The following is a 15,556-nucleotide window of genomic DNA, read 5'->3' as shown; positions in this document are numbered from 1 at the left end:
TGACAGTTTTAAGAGATGTGAACCATCAAAAAGGGATAGCTTTTTTGAAAAATACACAGGTTGTTGCTGAATTGCAAGTGTTGTGGTCTAACTCTGAAGACAATTTGCAAAACAGTAAAGACTCCTCCTGGTTTGAGCCTCACCATTTCCTAAAGTGCCTGAAGAACTACTGTCCACATTGCCATGGGATGCTTGACTCGAGGATGTTTGCTTCTGAACTCAAAGAAGAACAGGGAGTATGGATTCCTGAGGCTCAACGTTCCGTTCCCCCATCTCACGGTTCTACGGTCTACTCACACACACTTTAAAGCATTTTATTCTTCAGCCAAATGAAAATAGTATGGCTGGTACAGTGCTGAAGGAATGGCCAAATGTTCTAGAGAAATTTGGCTCACCCTGTGTCTTAGGCTTATCGAATGGCATGCCAAAAACAGCAGAGAAATCTCAATGTGGTAGAAGCAACTGCCCAGGTCCTTTCTTCCTCAAAATAAGACATTTCAAGGACATCTCCCACCAGCTATGGCTGGTTCGTTTTATGACTCTCTGTTCTTGCAAACACAGATGCTCAAAGATGGCCACCTTTGTTGCTTGGGTAGCAGGAGCCCTGGATTCATTAGTGATCAAAACATACCCAGTAAGGGTCCTGATGCTATTTTTAACATCCTGCGTTCTTGTACCTGTGGTTCACAGTAAAACCGTTATCCAAAATGTTTTTAGAAGTTGCCTCACTGAGAGTTTGGCCTCCAGGACATCAGGTGTTCCTGCTCTTTGCTCTCCTGTGGGTCATCAAGCGAATGCTCCTTTGCAACTCCTCTTATGTGCAGCTTCTATCAGGCAAGTAAGACTGTCCCCTCCTCGGTTTCCCTACCTCTGTCATGCTTCTCTTTAAAAGAGATGAAAGTGTCTCAAATGTATTATGTCTATCTAAAGTACGATGGTCCTATTATTAATACAAAAAATCACACACACTCAGCCAAGAGAGGCTTTTTTTCCTCTAGAAGTTCTATTACTTTTCCCTATATCCACATCCATGAAATCCTAAGAATCAACTCTTATATATTAGGGTTTGTTTTACATTTTTGAGCAGTTTCTCTTCCTAGCTATGATTTCAATTTTTATTTAGTAAGGTGGAAGCTTGGTAACCTGGACATGGCATAATCATGGCACTGGCATTGGTGGCAGCCTGGGCAGATCAAGGCAGAGCAGTTCTAGCTACACAGGGCCTCTATAAAATGCTCCCAAGATCAAGGACTTATTGTGTCCATATGTGGTAGTTACAGTATCTACAACAAGGCTTGGGACATAGCTCAGTCAGTTAAGTGCTTGCCTTGAGAACATAAGGACCTGAGTTTGAGACCCAGAGTCTACACTTAAAAAGCCAGGTGTGGTGGCAAGTTCTTATAATCCCAGCACTGGAAGGTGGATGCAGGAAGATCCCTGTGTCTTCTGGCCAACCAGCCTCAACTATTAGCAAGTTCCAGGCCAGGGAGAGACCCTGTCTCAAAAAACAAGGTGAACAGCACTTCCTGAGAATTGACACCAAAGATTGACTGTGGTCTTCTAGGTGCACAAGCACATGTGGGTATGCACATACTGATGTACTCTCAGATAAAAGCTGACCTACTATAGTGAGTGTACTTCTTAATCTATTTTCTCACTTGGTGTTTACATCATGGTGTACAACCAACAGTATTTTACAAACAACAGAAACAGAGTACACAGAAGTTACATGAGTGTCCAGTGTAACACCAAGAACAAGATAGTGTTGGGAATGGACCTGACCAATCAATGTCCACAGCCCAAGGCTTTCTTCTTCCACTACTCTGTCTCTTTAATGTACCTAATTAGCAATGTTATTAATTAATTAATGATTAGTATACCTAATGTAACCTATGAGGACAGAAATACCATCCTGAAGATGATGATGGAAACAGGGGAAGGCACGAATAGAGTGCAATAGTCTACTCCAGACAGACTCTATAACCCAGATAGACAACTGGATAAATAGATCATAGATATATGGATGAATGGATAGAGTTATGTTAGGTAAGAGAGGTAGTTACATTTCTTGGCAGGACCTAGATCATCTAGAAGACAAACGTCTAGCCATGTCTATGAGGGAGTTTCTAGTATGTGATAATTGAGGCAGGAAGACCTACCCTAAATGTAGGTGGCAGCATTCCTTGGACTGGGGTCCTGAACTTAAAAAAGAGAAAGTGCCATCCACTTGCTTTTGAATTTCCTTATGTCAATTTTTTCACAGCTGAGTAATATTCTATTGTGTAAATGTACATTTTCTTTACATATTCTTCAGTTGAGGGGCATCTAGATTGTTTCCAGGTTCTAGCTATTACATATAAAGCTGCTATGAACATAGTTGAGCAAGTATCCTTGTGACATGATTGAGCATCCTTTGGGTATATACCCAAGAGTGATAGCACTGGGCCTTGAGGTAGGTTGATTTCCAATTTTCTGAGAAACTGCCATGTTGATTTCCAAAGTGGATAAACAAATTTGCACTCCCAACAACAAGGAAGGAGTGTTCCCCTTTCTCCACATCCTTTCCAGTATATGCTGTCATTTGTGTTTTTGATCTTAGCCATTCTGACAGGGGTAAGATGGACTCTCAGAGTCATTTTGATTTGCATTTCCCTGATGGATAAAGATGGTGAACATTTCTTTAAGGGTTTCTAGACCATTTGAGAGTCTCCTGTTGAGAATTATCTATTTAGGTCTCTAACCCATTTTTAATTGGATTATTTGTTTGTGTTTTTTTATGTCTAGTTTCTTGAATTCTTTATGTATTTTGGAAATCAGCCCTCTGTCAGAAATGGGGTTGGTGAAGATCTTTTCCCATTCTGTCAGCTGCAATTTTGTCCTATTGATGGTGTCCTTTGCCTTACAAAAGCTTTTCAGTTGCATAAGGTCCCATTTATTAATTAGTGTCTGTGCTACTGGTGTTCTATTCAGGAAGTTGACCCTGTGCCAATGTGTTTAAGACTGTCATGCACTTTCTCTTCTATCGGGTTCAGTGTAACTGGATTTGTGTTGAGGTCTTTGACCTACTTGGACTTAAGTTTGGGGCAGGGTGATAGATATGGATCTATTTGCATTCTTCTACATGCCAGCATACAGTTGTGCCAGCACAATTTGATGAAGATGCTTTCTTTTCTCCATTGTATAATTTTGGCTTCTTTGTCAAAAAGTCAAGTTTCTGTAGGTGTGTGGATTTGTGTCTGGGTCTTCGATTTGATACCATTGATCAATGCTTCTGATTTTATACCAATGTCAAGCTGTTTTTATTACTATAACACCATAGTAGAGCTTGAGATCGGGGTGGTGATACTTCCAGCAGTTCTTTTATTGTACAAGATTGTTTTAGCCACCCTGGATTTTTTTGTTTTCCCGTATGAAATTTTGAGGTCTGTAAAGAATTGTGTTGGAATTTTGATGGGGATTGCACTGAATCTGTAGATTGCTTTTGGTAAGATGGTCATTTTTACTGTTTTACTACCAATTTATGATGGGAGATCTTTCCATCTTCTGATATCTTCTCCAATTTCTTTCTTCAAAAGCTTAGGGTTCTTATCATACAGGTCTTTCACTTATATCTGAGTGGTAACCCAGACCCACAAAGACAAACATGGTATGTACTCACTCATAAATGGATATTAATTGTAAAGTAAAGGATAACCATGCTACAATCTACAGACCCATGGAGGCTAGATAACAAGGAGGGCCAGGGGAGGATGAATGGATCCCCCTGGGAAGGGGAAATAGGGAAGATCTCCTGGGTGGACTTGGGGTGGGTAGGAATGGGAACTTGAGAGATCTGGTTGGGAGCTGGCAGAGGGGGAGTGTGCTGAGAGAGAGGACTGGAAAGGGGGCTTTACAGGGTCAGGTAGAAACAAAGGAAACTCCCAAGAGTCTACAAGGATGGCCCCAGCTATGAGCCCTGGCAGCAGTGGATGCATAGCCGAACAGGCTGTCCCCTATGATGGAATTGGTGACTACCCCAGTGTCATCAGAGAACCTTCAATCAGTGACTGATGGAGGCAGATTCAGAGACCCAGGGTCAAATATTGAGCCAAGGTCTGGGAGTCCTGCTGAGGATAGGGAGGAGGAATTGTAGGAGCCAGGGTGAGGGGAGGGGGAGAGGCATTAAGGACATCACAGGAAACCCCACGGAAATGGCTAGCCAGGCTCATGGGAACTCACAGAGTCTGAACCAGCAATCAGGGAGCCTGCATGAGACTGACCTAGGCCCTCTGCATATATGTGACAGTGGTATACTTGGTCTATTTGTGGGACTCCTGGTGATGGGAGCAGGGGCTGTCCCTGGTGCCTTGACTGGCTCTTGGGAACCTGTTCCTCATGCTTGATTGCCTTGCCCAGCCTGAATACAGAAGGAGGTGCTTGATTTTATGGCAGCTTGACAGGCCTTGTTTTGCTGAAGCCCAAGGGAAGCCTGACCCTTTCTGAGCAAATACAGAGGAGGAGTGGATGGGAGTGACAGGGGTAGGGGGAATGGGAGGAGAGGATGGAAGGGAGGCTATGGTCAGGATATAAAATAAACAAATAACCTGAATTTTTAAAAAAAAAATATGAAAAGTAAAGGAGAAAGCTAACTGAGCACCAGCATTCGTCTCTTTCTGCTTCCTGGCTGTGGATGCCGTGTGACCAGCTCTCTCACATTCCTGCCAGCATGCCTTCCCCACCATCATGGAATGGTACCTTCAAGCTGTGAGGCAAAATAAACTCCTCCTCATCCTTAAACTGTTTCTTGCCAGGCATTTGACCACAGCAATGAGAAGAACAACCAATACAGAAAGATAATTGTGGAAGTGTATGTATGTGCATGAAAGACAGATAGGTGCATGCAAGGGTATGTGTGTATGCATAGATACATGTACGTACTGTATGTCTACAGTGTGTGTCCTCAACACCTTGAAAATTAATCCTCCCTGTTTCCCCTTCCCAGGGGGGTCCATTCATCCTCCCCTGGCCCTCCTTGTTATTTAGCCTCCATGGGTCTGTAGATTGTAGCCTGGTTATCCTTTACTTTATAGTTAATATCCATTTATGAGTAAGTACATACCATGTTTGTCTTTGTGGGTCTGGGTTACCACTCAGATATAAGTCATGCTGCACCAGCTAGTAATATAACAGAATTAGGACTCTTGATCTTTGGCTAAAAGAATTGGCTCAATTATATTAACTTGGGCACAAAATTTTAATTTTCCAACCCCCACTATGAGACTTCTATGAGAATATGAGGATAACTGTGGGTGTCAGGGCCCCCTCCAATGGCCACATCACGTCCCCCATGCTCAGGGTCAGTTTGTACAACTTCCAAAGGTCAGTGCTTACCCCTGAGATCAGCAGGCTAAATGCTTCCTCCTCATTTTGGTTCTTGCCTCTGTCTGCTGCTAAGAGTTCTAATCTTCCCCCTCATCCACCTGTCCTTGGTTCTCAGCCCTGCTTCTGAGCTTGGCCATGTGTGGCTCAGTGCCTGCATCTCTTGCAGAATGCTGTCATTCCTCTCCAGATTCCCAGATGGGCTACCCTCCCAGCCCTTTGTACATTCTGTGTGATTTCACCTGAGCATTTTGTCATAGGCCTGATCTATTTATGTGTGTGTGCGTGCATGTGTGCATGCATGTGTTATGAATGCATGCACACATATGTGTTTGCATGCATGGGGTGTACATATGTGTGCTTCAGGCCAGGGCTTGATGCTGGGTGCCTCCTTCAATCACTCTCCACCATAGACATTGAGGCAGGCCTCTCACTGAATCCAGAGCTCACCGATTCCCCTAGTCTAGTTAGGCAGTTTGCCCCAGGGATCCTCCTCCTCCATCTCCCTCCCAAATGCTGGGATTGTGGGTGGATGTCCCCCTCACCTGACACTTTGCATGGGTCCTGGGGATCCGAACTCCAATTCTTGCATTCACAGCAAGCACTCAGCCCACTAAGCCATCTCCCCAGCCCCATGACCCATTTTCCAGCCTGACTCCATCTCTTTAAGTGAGGCTGGATTTTCTTTCTCCCAGAAGCCTGGACCTTGGCCATATAGCCAGTGGGTCTCCCCAGCACTGCTAGAGTCTTGCTCATCTGACCTCCCCACAGACCTGCTCACCTCAGCCAGGTCTCCATGCATCAACTCCATCCCCTCCGAAGGAAACAGCTTCTTTTTGTCTCTGTGATTTCATATTCTGTTTCAGAAGCCAGCTTTTCCTCCCTCAGAATTCCCCTTTCCTTTATTCCTCCCTTTCTGTTTGGGCAGAATCAGCCTCAAGCCACACTTGGGGCATCTGGACTGAGGAAACGTGTTGCATCCGAAACAATTATTCTTTCATATGTGGCCTTTTCCCAACTATCCAAGCCCTGGGGCAACCATCACTAAAGTGTGCTACTGGAGCCCGCAGCAAATGTATCCCCTGGCCATATGTTAGCAATTTAATTTCTCATGCCTTACTTTAGATCCACTGAACCAGAAATCATGGGGATGGGGCTCAGACAGAAGCGTGCTATCAAGCCCGCAGTACCTGAAAACACTCAGCCCTAAGAACTATTGCCCTAGACAATGTGCATGAACATGCATGTGTTGTATGGGTGGACGTGTATATATGTGCATTCATGCAGAGGCCAGAGGTCAACCTCAGCTGTTGTTCTTCAGGTGCTAGCCACTTTGTTTTTTGAGACTGGGTCTCTCATTAACCCAGAGCTCAACAATTAGGCTAGACCTGCTTACCAGTGAGCCTCTGAAATCTGCCCATCTCTGCCTTCCCAGAACTGAAAAAACAAGCAAGTACCACCATGCCTGGCTTCTTTATGTGGGTCTTAAGAACCCAACTCAGGTCCTCATGCTTGAAAGGCAAGCACTTAACTGACTGAGCAATATCCCTATTCCTCCTCAAGTCCCCTCTTGAGTTTAGGATAGACAGAGTTAAATTCTAACTGGTTTTACTTTTTTGTTCTTGTATAATCATCTAGATTTGTTAACCAGACCCTTAATAAAATTATTTCTGTTTGAATGGACTGAACCTGTCAGCCTCTGTGTGCCTAAGTCCCACAAGACCACAGAGAGTCCAATGTTAACAGGTGAGACACAGCCTGCTCAGAATCAACACTGGGACACCCCCACACATACACACCCTAACCCTTGCTATGTCAAGACTAATATCCAGGCAGTCTCTGGGCAAAATCTTCTTGAAATGCAAATGCTAAGCTCACATGGCCATGTGAGTCTTGTCATCCTCTGAGCAATGACATCCAGGAGGTTGGATATTTAAGAAGTACAGAGGTAGGTGAAGGATCTGATAATTACACCTTTAATCATGCCTATGTTCCCCCAAAGAATCTTAAGCAATTGAGAACCAACTTCAAAAGTAAATCAGAACATTTTTCTGGTAAAATCAATACTCGGGGAATTTTGAGACCCAGCATCCTATTGAATATAAACTACCTCATCATCCTGGTGGTGGATGCTTAGTGAAAGCCAGCAAGAGGTCTATAAAACCTAATGGCACCCTTGATATAAACACACACTACAACTCTAGTCATTCTGCGGTTATGATCCTGCATATGAAAGACCAAGGCAAATGGTGTCCTAGGGCCTGAAGGAAGTTGCTTATAGATAATGGAGAAAATAGAGTGCCCCATGGATCACATACCAAAATAACACCAGACTCCAGGAAAATGCTGGTTTTGATGCCAAAGTCAATGGTTGGGTTGTGTGAGTACATGTGTGTGCAAAGGTTGATGTCAGCTAGCTTTCTCAATCATTTGCCACCTTAGTTCTTGAAACCGGGTCTCTCACTGCACTTGGAGCATGCCCATTTGAACAGACTAGCTGTCCAGCAAGTCCCAATGATCTTTGTTGTTTGTTTTTATTCTTTACTCTTTCTAGTGGCCCACCACCCAGCTCCCAAATAAAAATACACAGGGATACTTATTATCACTCGCAAATGCCTGGCCTTAACTTGGCTTATTTCTAGCCAGCTTTTCTTAACTTAAATTATCCTGTTTATCTTTTGCCTCTGAGCTTTTATCTTTCTCTATTTTACATACATTTCTTTCTTTCTTACTCTCTTGCTGGTTCTGTAGCTGGGTGGCTGGCCCCTGACATCCTCCTTCTTCTTTTCTCATTCCTTGATCTTTTTCTCTTTTTCTCCTTCTATTTATCCTCTCTGCCTGCCATCCCCTCCTGTCCTTCCTCCTGCCTTGCGATAGGCCATTCAACTCTTTATTAGACCAATCAGGTGTTTTAGACAGGCACAGTAACACAGCTTCACAGAGTTAAACAAATGCAACATAAAAGAATGCAACATATCGTTGCATCATTAAATATTTGTTCCACAGCATAAATGAATGTAACACATCTTAAAATAATATTCTACAATAGATCGTGTGTCTGTCTCATCTACACTGGTATTACAGCAACTTTGACATGGATCCTGAGGACCAACCTCAGGCCCCCATTCATGTGCAGCAACTGAGCCATCTCCCCATCCCTTAATAATTTTGATAGGAAAAACTCCATTAGAGATCCACATGTATCCTCATGTGTCTATTTTTCTCCATGCTCCTCATTTCCCTTTGGTATTTCTCTTCCCAATTACCCAAGAAGAATTTATTAATCTGAAGTTTATTGAAAAACAGTTGAGATGATATTGCCAGAGCAAATCCTTTAAGGATTGGGCTGACTTGGAAGTGTGTCTTGGGGAATCTGTTCATGGTACAGTTAGATGTAGGCACTTCTGTGGTATTGAAAACTGAGACAAGGAAGCTCCCGCCTTCCCTACCCACCCCCCTCCGCACCCACTCAGATGGCACTGGTCCAGAAGCAGAGGCCTGAAGCCTTGTTTCTACCACAGCAGAACTAGCTAAGGCACCATCCTGCTGTTGAACAGAGTACCTTCAGTCCTTATCCACCAGGAAACACTGGTCTCTTTCTTGGGTAGATTCTGTAAACACCTAGATCTGAGCACATTTGATGGACAGCTCAGCAGAACTGCCAGGAACCAATTTGTGTGGAACTCCTTGAAAGCTTTCATTTTTTTTCCCCAAAAGGTTCTTAGAAATCACTGTAATTAGGAGAGTAAGTACTAGTTAGCTAAGTTAACTACTCAGGTATTAAGTTCAGGCCCAGATTCAGTCACACATCTAAGAGATAGGATTAGAAGCTGAAAGTCTCTATTTCATAAAGGGTTCAATGAGGGATGGTAGCCTCCTGCTTCTTTGGGGAGTAGCTTTTCATGCAAGAATTACAGCACTAGGGACTAGGGACATGGCTTCAGTTGACGGGGTGCTTACCTATCACACACGAAGCCTTGGCTTCAATCTCTAGCATCATATAGACTAGCATGGCGACACAAGTCTAATCCCAGCCCTTGGGAGGTTGAAGCAGAAGGATAAAAATTTCAATGTCATTTCTACTATATAGTGAGTTTGACATCATCCTGAGATACCTAAGACTATTTTGGAGGAGAGGGGAGTGCCTAGACAGCATTACACAGTGCTGGGAAACACAGACATCAGAGGTATCAGGGTTGTTATGGCAACCATGGTAGCAAAACAAGTAGTGAAATGTGTCTCTCTTGTAGCCACCAAGCATTAAGGAGAAAAGCAGAGCAAAGCATCATGAGCCCAACATGCTCACAGATCTGCTATGGATCATTGAAGTTCTGCTGGGGAAAGCTGGCAGAGGAGCCATCCTCATCAGTTTAACCATGTATTTCCTCATGGTATACCTGATAAACATCAGTCACTGTAGACAAATTTCTAGGCAGTCTTATTAAATAAGAAACACAGAGCCAAACAGAGGGGTGCAAGCCATAGAGATCAGAGCAATAGCCACCAACTAACCTTACCTCACCACGTCACTGTAGCTTTCTAAGAGAGCCTCTTCCTGTCTAACCTGCCTTCCTGTTCTGCCTTCTCATTGGCTGTAAACCCGGCCACATCACTTCCTCATCACTGCCTGTCTATACAGACCTCCAGGTCTCTATGGTTGGTACTGGGATTAAAGACGTGTGTCACCACGCTCAGCTGTGTCCTTGAACACACAGAGACTCTGCCTGCCAGGTGATCAGATTAAGAGCGTGGGCTACCACCACCTGACTTCTATTCCTGGCTCGCTACTGACCTCTGATCTCCAGGCAAACTTTATTTATTAACATACAAATAAAATACCACCACACATCATGGTGAGCTTGGCCTACTCAGTCACTAGGAGTCCGTCTTGCCTCTCTTTCCTCTGGTCATCTTTTTCCTCAGTCCTTCTGGAAGCGACACTCCTCCGGAGAAGCTCCAGACTACTTGGATGCCAGATCTTCACAGCTGTCTCCAGCTATGGCCCTCACTGCACTCTCTAAGCAGCACTCTGCCCAGGCACTGATCTCTAACATCTCCTCTGATGCTGTCCCTCTGCCACCCTGATTGGTCATTATTGCCAAGATCCCGTCAAGCTCAGCCGCTTCCTTCAGGCTTACTCTAATCACCTAGACGGCGGCGATCTTCCCCGTTTAAACTCCTTAGTCTCCCTTTCCTCCATTATTTACTGGCACTGAGCGTGCATTGGCCTCCTTGCTCCCGATCTCTTCATGTACATATTTGTTCATCGGCACCCATGTATCACATGACCACTTACATGTCCTAGAGCCAAGCCCATTGCTGTGCCTAGAAGTGGTAAGGATTATCACGTGACTGGGTTGCTGGTGGTCTGACATCAGCATTTTGGTGTGAGCTCTTCAAGATTTATTTCTGTTGTGAACAAGGGCAGAAACAGAAGGCTCTGACCAAGGGCCTCTCAGTATCTGAATGGACTCATCGGCATGTTAGCTCTCACTGATCCGAGACCCTCTGCTAGATTTTCAGCCCAAAATCTTTCCTACGTCTCCGTTCATCTGCAAACCAGTGCTAGAACTTCCTAGTTGGAAAGTCCTTAGAGGAGATTAGATGAGTCAGTATTGATTCAGGATGAGGCTGGAAAACTGAGGCACCCAAACTATAAGCCAGGAAGCAGATTTCTTGCTCAGCCATAGAGTCAGCAGACTCTCATCTTCAGGGTTGACCCCCTAATTCAATCAAACATTGTTTTTTATAAGACTTTACTTCCCCGTCCCACACACAGTTAAGTACAGCAATACAGAGTAATACTGCAGTTTGGCTGGTTGATCAATGGAGTCTGGGATGTATGCTGGAGTTTTTTTTATCAGTCACAGAATTTGACACAAATACAGAAAAGAGAACAGAACACACCCAGTTGTAGTGGAAGAGATGTGGGCTGCAGCTGACTTGAGGCTGACGGTAAGTCCCTACTGTGAGCAAGGCTGTGTCTGTGGCTTTCGGAAAGTCCCAAAGCTAAGGGCCAGGAGCCGACCAGCTGCTGCAAGTTTTTCAACAAGGGTTTATAGCCCACCAGGGTGGCCCTTTGGGGCCCCCCATTATGGAGCCACAGTATGTAGAGTATTAAGAGACGTGACTGGCAGCAGAGCACTCAGCCACAAATGGACTTCTATATCCTGCAAGGCTCAGGGACCACCACAGAAGAGGAGAAGAAACACTGTAAAAGCCAGATGCAAAGCAGGATCTTCTGGACATGACCAGACAGCTGCACTCGTGATCTCATAGTGGCTGCAGTTGACTGCACAAACCATGCACAAGACCAAGTTAGTCAACATTGCAAAACAAAGAGAAGGCTCGAGAAGCTGCCACTCCTGGCCAATGAGCTATGGATAGTTGATGACTTCTTGGGAAAGAAGAACCCGTTTCCATTAAGGGTGTGGCCCTGGTAGGTTGACCGTGCTCTGGTGGATGGCCCCACACCAATATGAACATGGGCAACACAAAGTGGACACTGTGGGTTATAAAAATAAAAAAGGAAAACACAAAGTTGGGATGGATAGGGGAGTGAAAGTGGATCTGGGAGGAATTCTGAAGAGGAGTGGGGGGAGGGGTAAATGGGATCTAAATATACTGTAGGGATGTATTGAATTAAGTTCAATTCTTTCTCAAAGAATTAATAAAAATATAAAAAATATATTTTACAGTGACATGCCTGATACGTGAAAGCTATAAGAGCAGTTACTCTTATCAGCTACAATGGCTGATCTTGATTGTCAACTTTGTCAGACTGAGGAATATCTAGGATATTCGTAAAGCAGGTCTGTGTCTGTGAGGGCATTGCCAGAAATCATGAACTGAACAGGAAAACTCACCATGAAATCAGGCAGTACCACCAGTCAGTAGGCCTGAGGCATGGATGGTTAAAAGACAAAGACAGTGCCCTCTAGCTCAAGCATTCACAGACCACTGCCTTCTCTCACCCCTTCCTGGCCACTTTGATGAGAGAGCTCCACCTTCATGGACTGAAACCTCAGAAGCTGTGAGCAAAATCAGCCACTGCTCCTTGAACTTATTTCTCTCCAGTGTTTGGTCATGATGATAAAGACATGAACATCACCCAACTAAATGTGCTGAGTGTGGCCTTCATAATAGACACTAGAGATATAAAAGGGTTGTCTTTTCCTCAAATATTTTTATGTAAAATTAAGGAATTGGAACTTAACATCAAAGACAATTAAATTTCAGTTCAATTAAAATCATTCAACCCTTTTTGTGTACCATGTACTGAGATAGATCCAAATTACACAATTAAGGTGAATATTATGACTGCCTTCAAGGGGTGTCACTGCTACCAGGACCCATACACAATTTTCAGAGATGAACAGGAGATAGATATATGGGTATATATGTTATATGAGTCTCAAAGTCCCTTTGTCTATAAGTAATTGTTTTAATTGAGCTAAATTGAGCATTACTGGTTATGTATTGCTTTTAATATCTATAAGTTCAGATTACAAACTTTAGGACCACCAATGGCATATGTCTTAGTTTCCTGTCCTGATGCTATGATAAAATGCCCTGAAAGCAAGCACCCTGTGGAGAAATGGTTTGTTTGGCTTACAGTTCCAGATTTCAGTCCCCACAGTGGGAAAGTCACAACGGCAGAAGCTCCAGGGAGCTAGTGACACTGATCCACAGCCAACAGCAGGAAGAGAATGAACGCATGTGTGTCCACACTGTGCTCATTTTCTCCAACTCTCATTAGGTCCAGAAATCAAACACAGAGAATGGTTCTGCCCAGGGTAAGCTGGGTCTTCCTGCCAATTACCAGAATCAAAACAATTCACTCCAGAAAAGTTCACAGGCCAACCTGATCTAGACATTCCCTCCTTGAGACCTCTTCCCAGGTGATTCTAGATTATGATAAATTGACAATTAAAACTAACTATAATGGCATCTTAATCTATGTTGACCCACCGTAAATGTATCATACAAATGTCTCTATTTAGTGAATTTTCCATGTGGTAATAGGCTACTGGGTTAGTAGTTCTACAATGTCATCAAAGGCCCAGAGTTTGTCCTGTCTTTTTAAATTTCCCTTTATAGTGTCAGTTTCAATCTTGGTATTGCGGTGTGAGTGATGCTAGTCATTAAAACTCTGTTTCATTTTTGTGTCAAAGAGATTAGATAAATAGGAGTTGGCATAAATGAGGGATATGGGGAATTGAAGTCTTCTAGTCTATTGTGCCTGTGTATTGACATAGTCAAGGATTATACAGCCTTTACACAGATAAGAGAGGGTAGCCTACATCCTGAAAGGACTGCCAGCTTCTGGAACATAGCCTGTGTACAATGTATGACAAATTGACCTCATGGATTTATCCATACATTGTTTCCATTTACAATAATCTTTATCTGCAATCCTCAAGTCAAAATGCTCAAAAATTATCATCTCTTCAGTTGTAGAGTCTCTGTTATATAAAAGCCCTGATGGAAAATCAGTCAATATCAGTTACAAATTGATGGGCTAGGGTTGGTTATACTGGTCAACTAATTAAAGGAGACTCTATTTTATTTAACTTTCTTTTTATTTATTCTTTGTGTCTTTCACATCCTGATCCCAATCATTTCCCCATTCCTTCATATCTGCCCTCTGTCCTTGTAACCCTGCCCCCAAAATAAAATAAATTTTAAGAGAAAAAAAGAAAAAAGACAAGAAATAAAAGGAAAAATCTCATCATGGAAGCTATAGTATGACACAGTGAGCCACTCAGTAAACCCTTTTGTCTATACATCTTTACTTGCAAGTGTTCACTGCAGAGAGTTATTGGTCTGGTTTGAGGCCTCTGGTTTCTGCTACACTGTGGATGCTGGGTCCTCACTGTGGACTCCTTTTGGACATTCTGTTGTTACCCTGTGTCATTGAGATCCTGCAGTTTTGGGTCTGCAGGAGTGGCCCCTTCATGTGATCCAGTAGATCATAGATGGAGTGGATGTTGGGGTGGGCCAACTTATAACCCTGGGCCTGAGCCTGGGTAGTTGCTGCAGGGTTGGTCAGTCTGCTAGCTCTCCCTCATCCTCACCACCAAGGTGAGCTCTTCAGCATTGCCCTGACGAGTTCAAGCCCTTGGACCATCAGGGCCAGCTCTATTGTGTTGCCCAGGAAAGGTACAGGGGCCACTTTTCCAAGTGCTGCAGCTCATGATGGGCAGGGACAGCTCTCCTGCTCTTACGACCTCAGAGCCAACTCTCCCAACTGTCACAGGCAGAGAGGGATGGGAGGGGCAGGAGGAGGGTATCTCTCCCTTGCCCACACCACCATATGGCAGATGAAGGGCAAGGGATAAGGGGGGGGATATCTCTCCCCAACCCACACCACTGCATGACGACAAGTAGTAGGGGAAGCTCTCCACGCTCACAACTTCGGGGCTGGCTCACCCACACCTCCACCAATAGGGTTGTTACTACTTTTCCGCCCAGGAGAGGTGCAGGGCCTGCTCTCCTGAGTGCTGCCTCTGGTGAGGGGCAGAACCAGTTCTCCCTAGTGTTGCAGCCAGGAGTGTGAATGGTATAAGCAAAGAGACCCCAAAGAAGATGGAAGCCTAAAAGAGGATGGAAGGACATGTTTGAGCACTTTTAAAAATAATTTTTAGTCCTTTGAGAATATCATATATGTATACATTGTGGAGATGTTGAAGTCTTTTTTAAGTTTTAGTGTTATTTAGTCTTTGAAATTTTCATCTGTGCATAAAAAGCATCTTGATTATATCCATCCCTCACTCCTCTCCCCTCTTTCCAACTTCACACAGGGCTCCCTGATCACATCTCCCCCCCCCCCAACTTCATCCCCTTCTTTTATAATTTTATTTATTTTTTAACCCACTGAGTCCAATTCATGCAGCCCATGTGCACACAGGCCTGCAGTCATCTGCTGCAGCATGGGGAACCTATCTGTGGCCACACTGCTAAAGAAAAGTGACTCTCTCCCCCAAGAGCCGTCAACTGCCTAAAGCTCCTCAGCTAGCGCTGGGATCTTGGGATTGCTCTCCCACTCGATGCTGGAATTTTTAACTGAACTTTTCTTGGGTAGGTCTTGTGTAGGTAACCACAGGTGCCATGAGTTCCCATGTACAAGAACCATGTCCCATAGGGGCATAGTTTCATAGCTCTCTGCCCCTCTGCCCTGGCTCAAGCACTCTTTCTA

This window comes from Peromyscus californicus, unplaced genomic scaffold, assembly GCF_007827085.1.
Source record: "Peromyscus californicus insignis strain IS unplaced genomic scaffold, ASM782708v3 Scaffold_14__1_contigs__length_90479793_seg_2, whole genome shotgun sequence".
NCBI lineage: Eukaryota > Metazoa > Chordata > Mammalia > Rodentia > Cricetidae > Peromyscus > Peromyscus californicus.
This window is presented reverse-complemented; position numbering follows the sequence as displayed.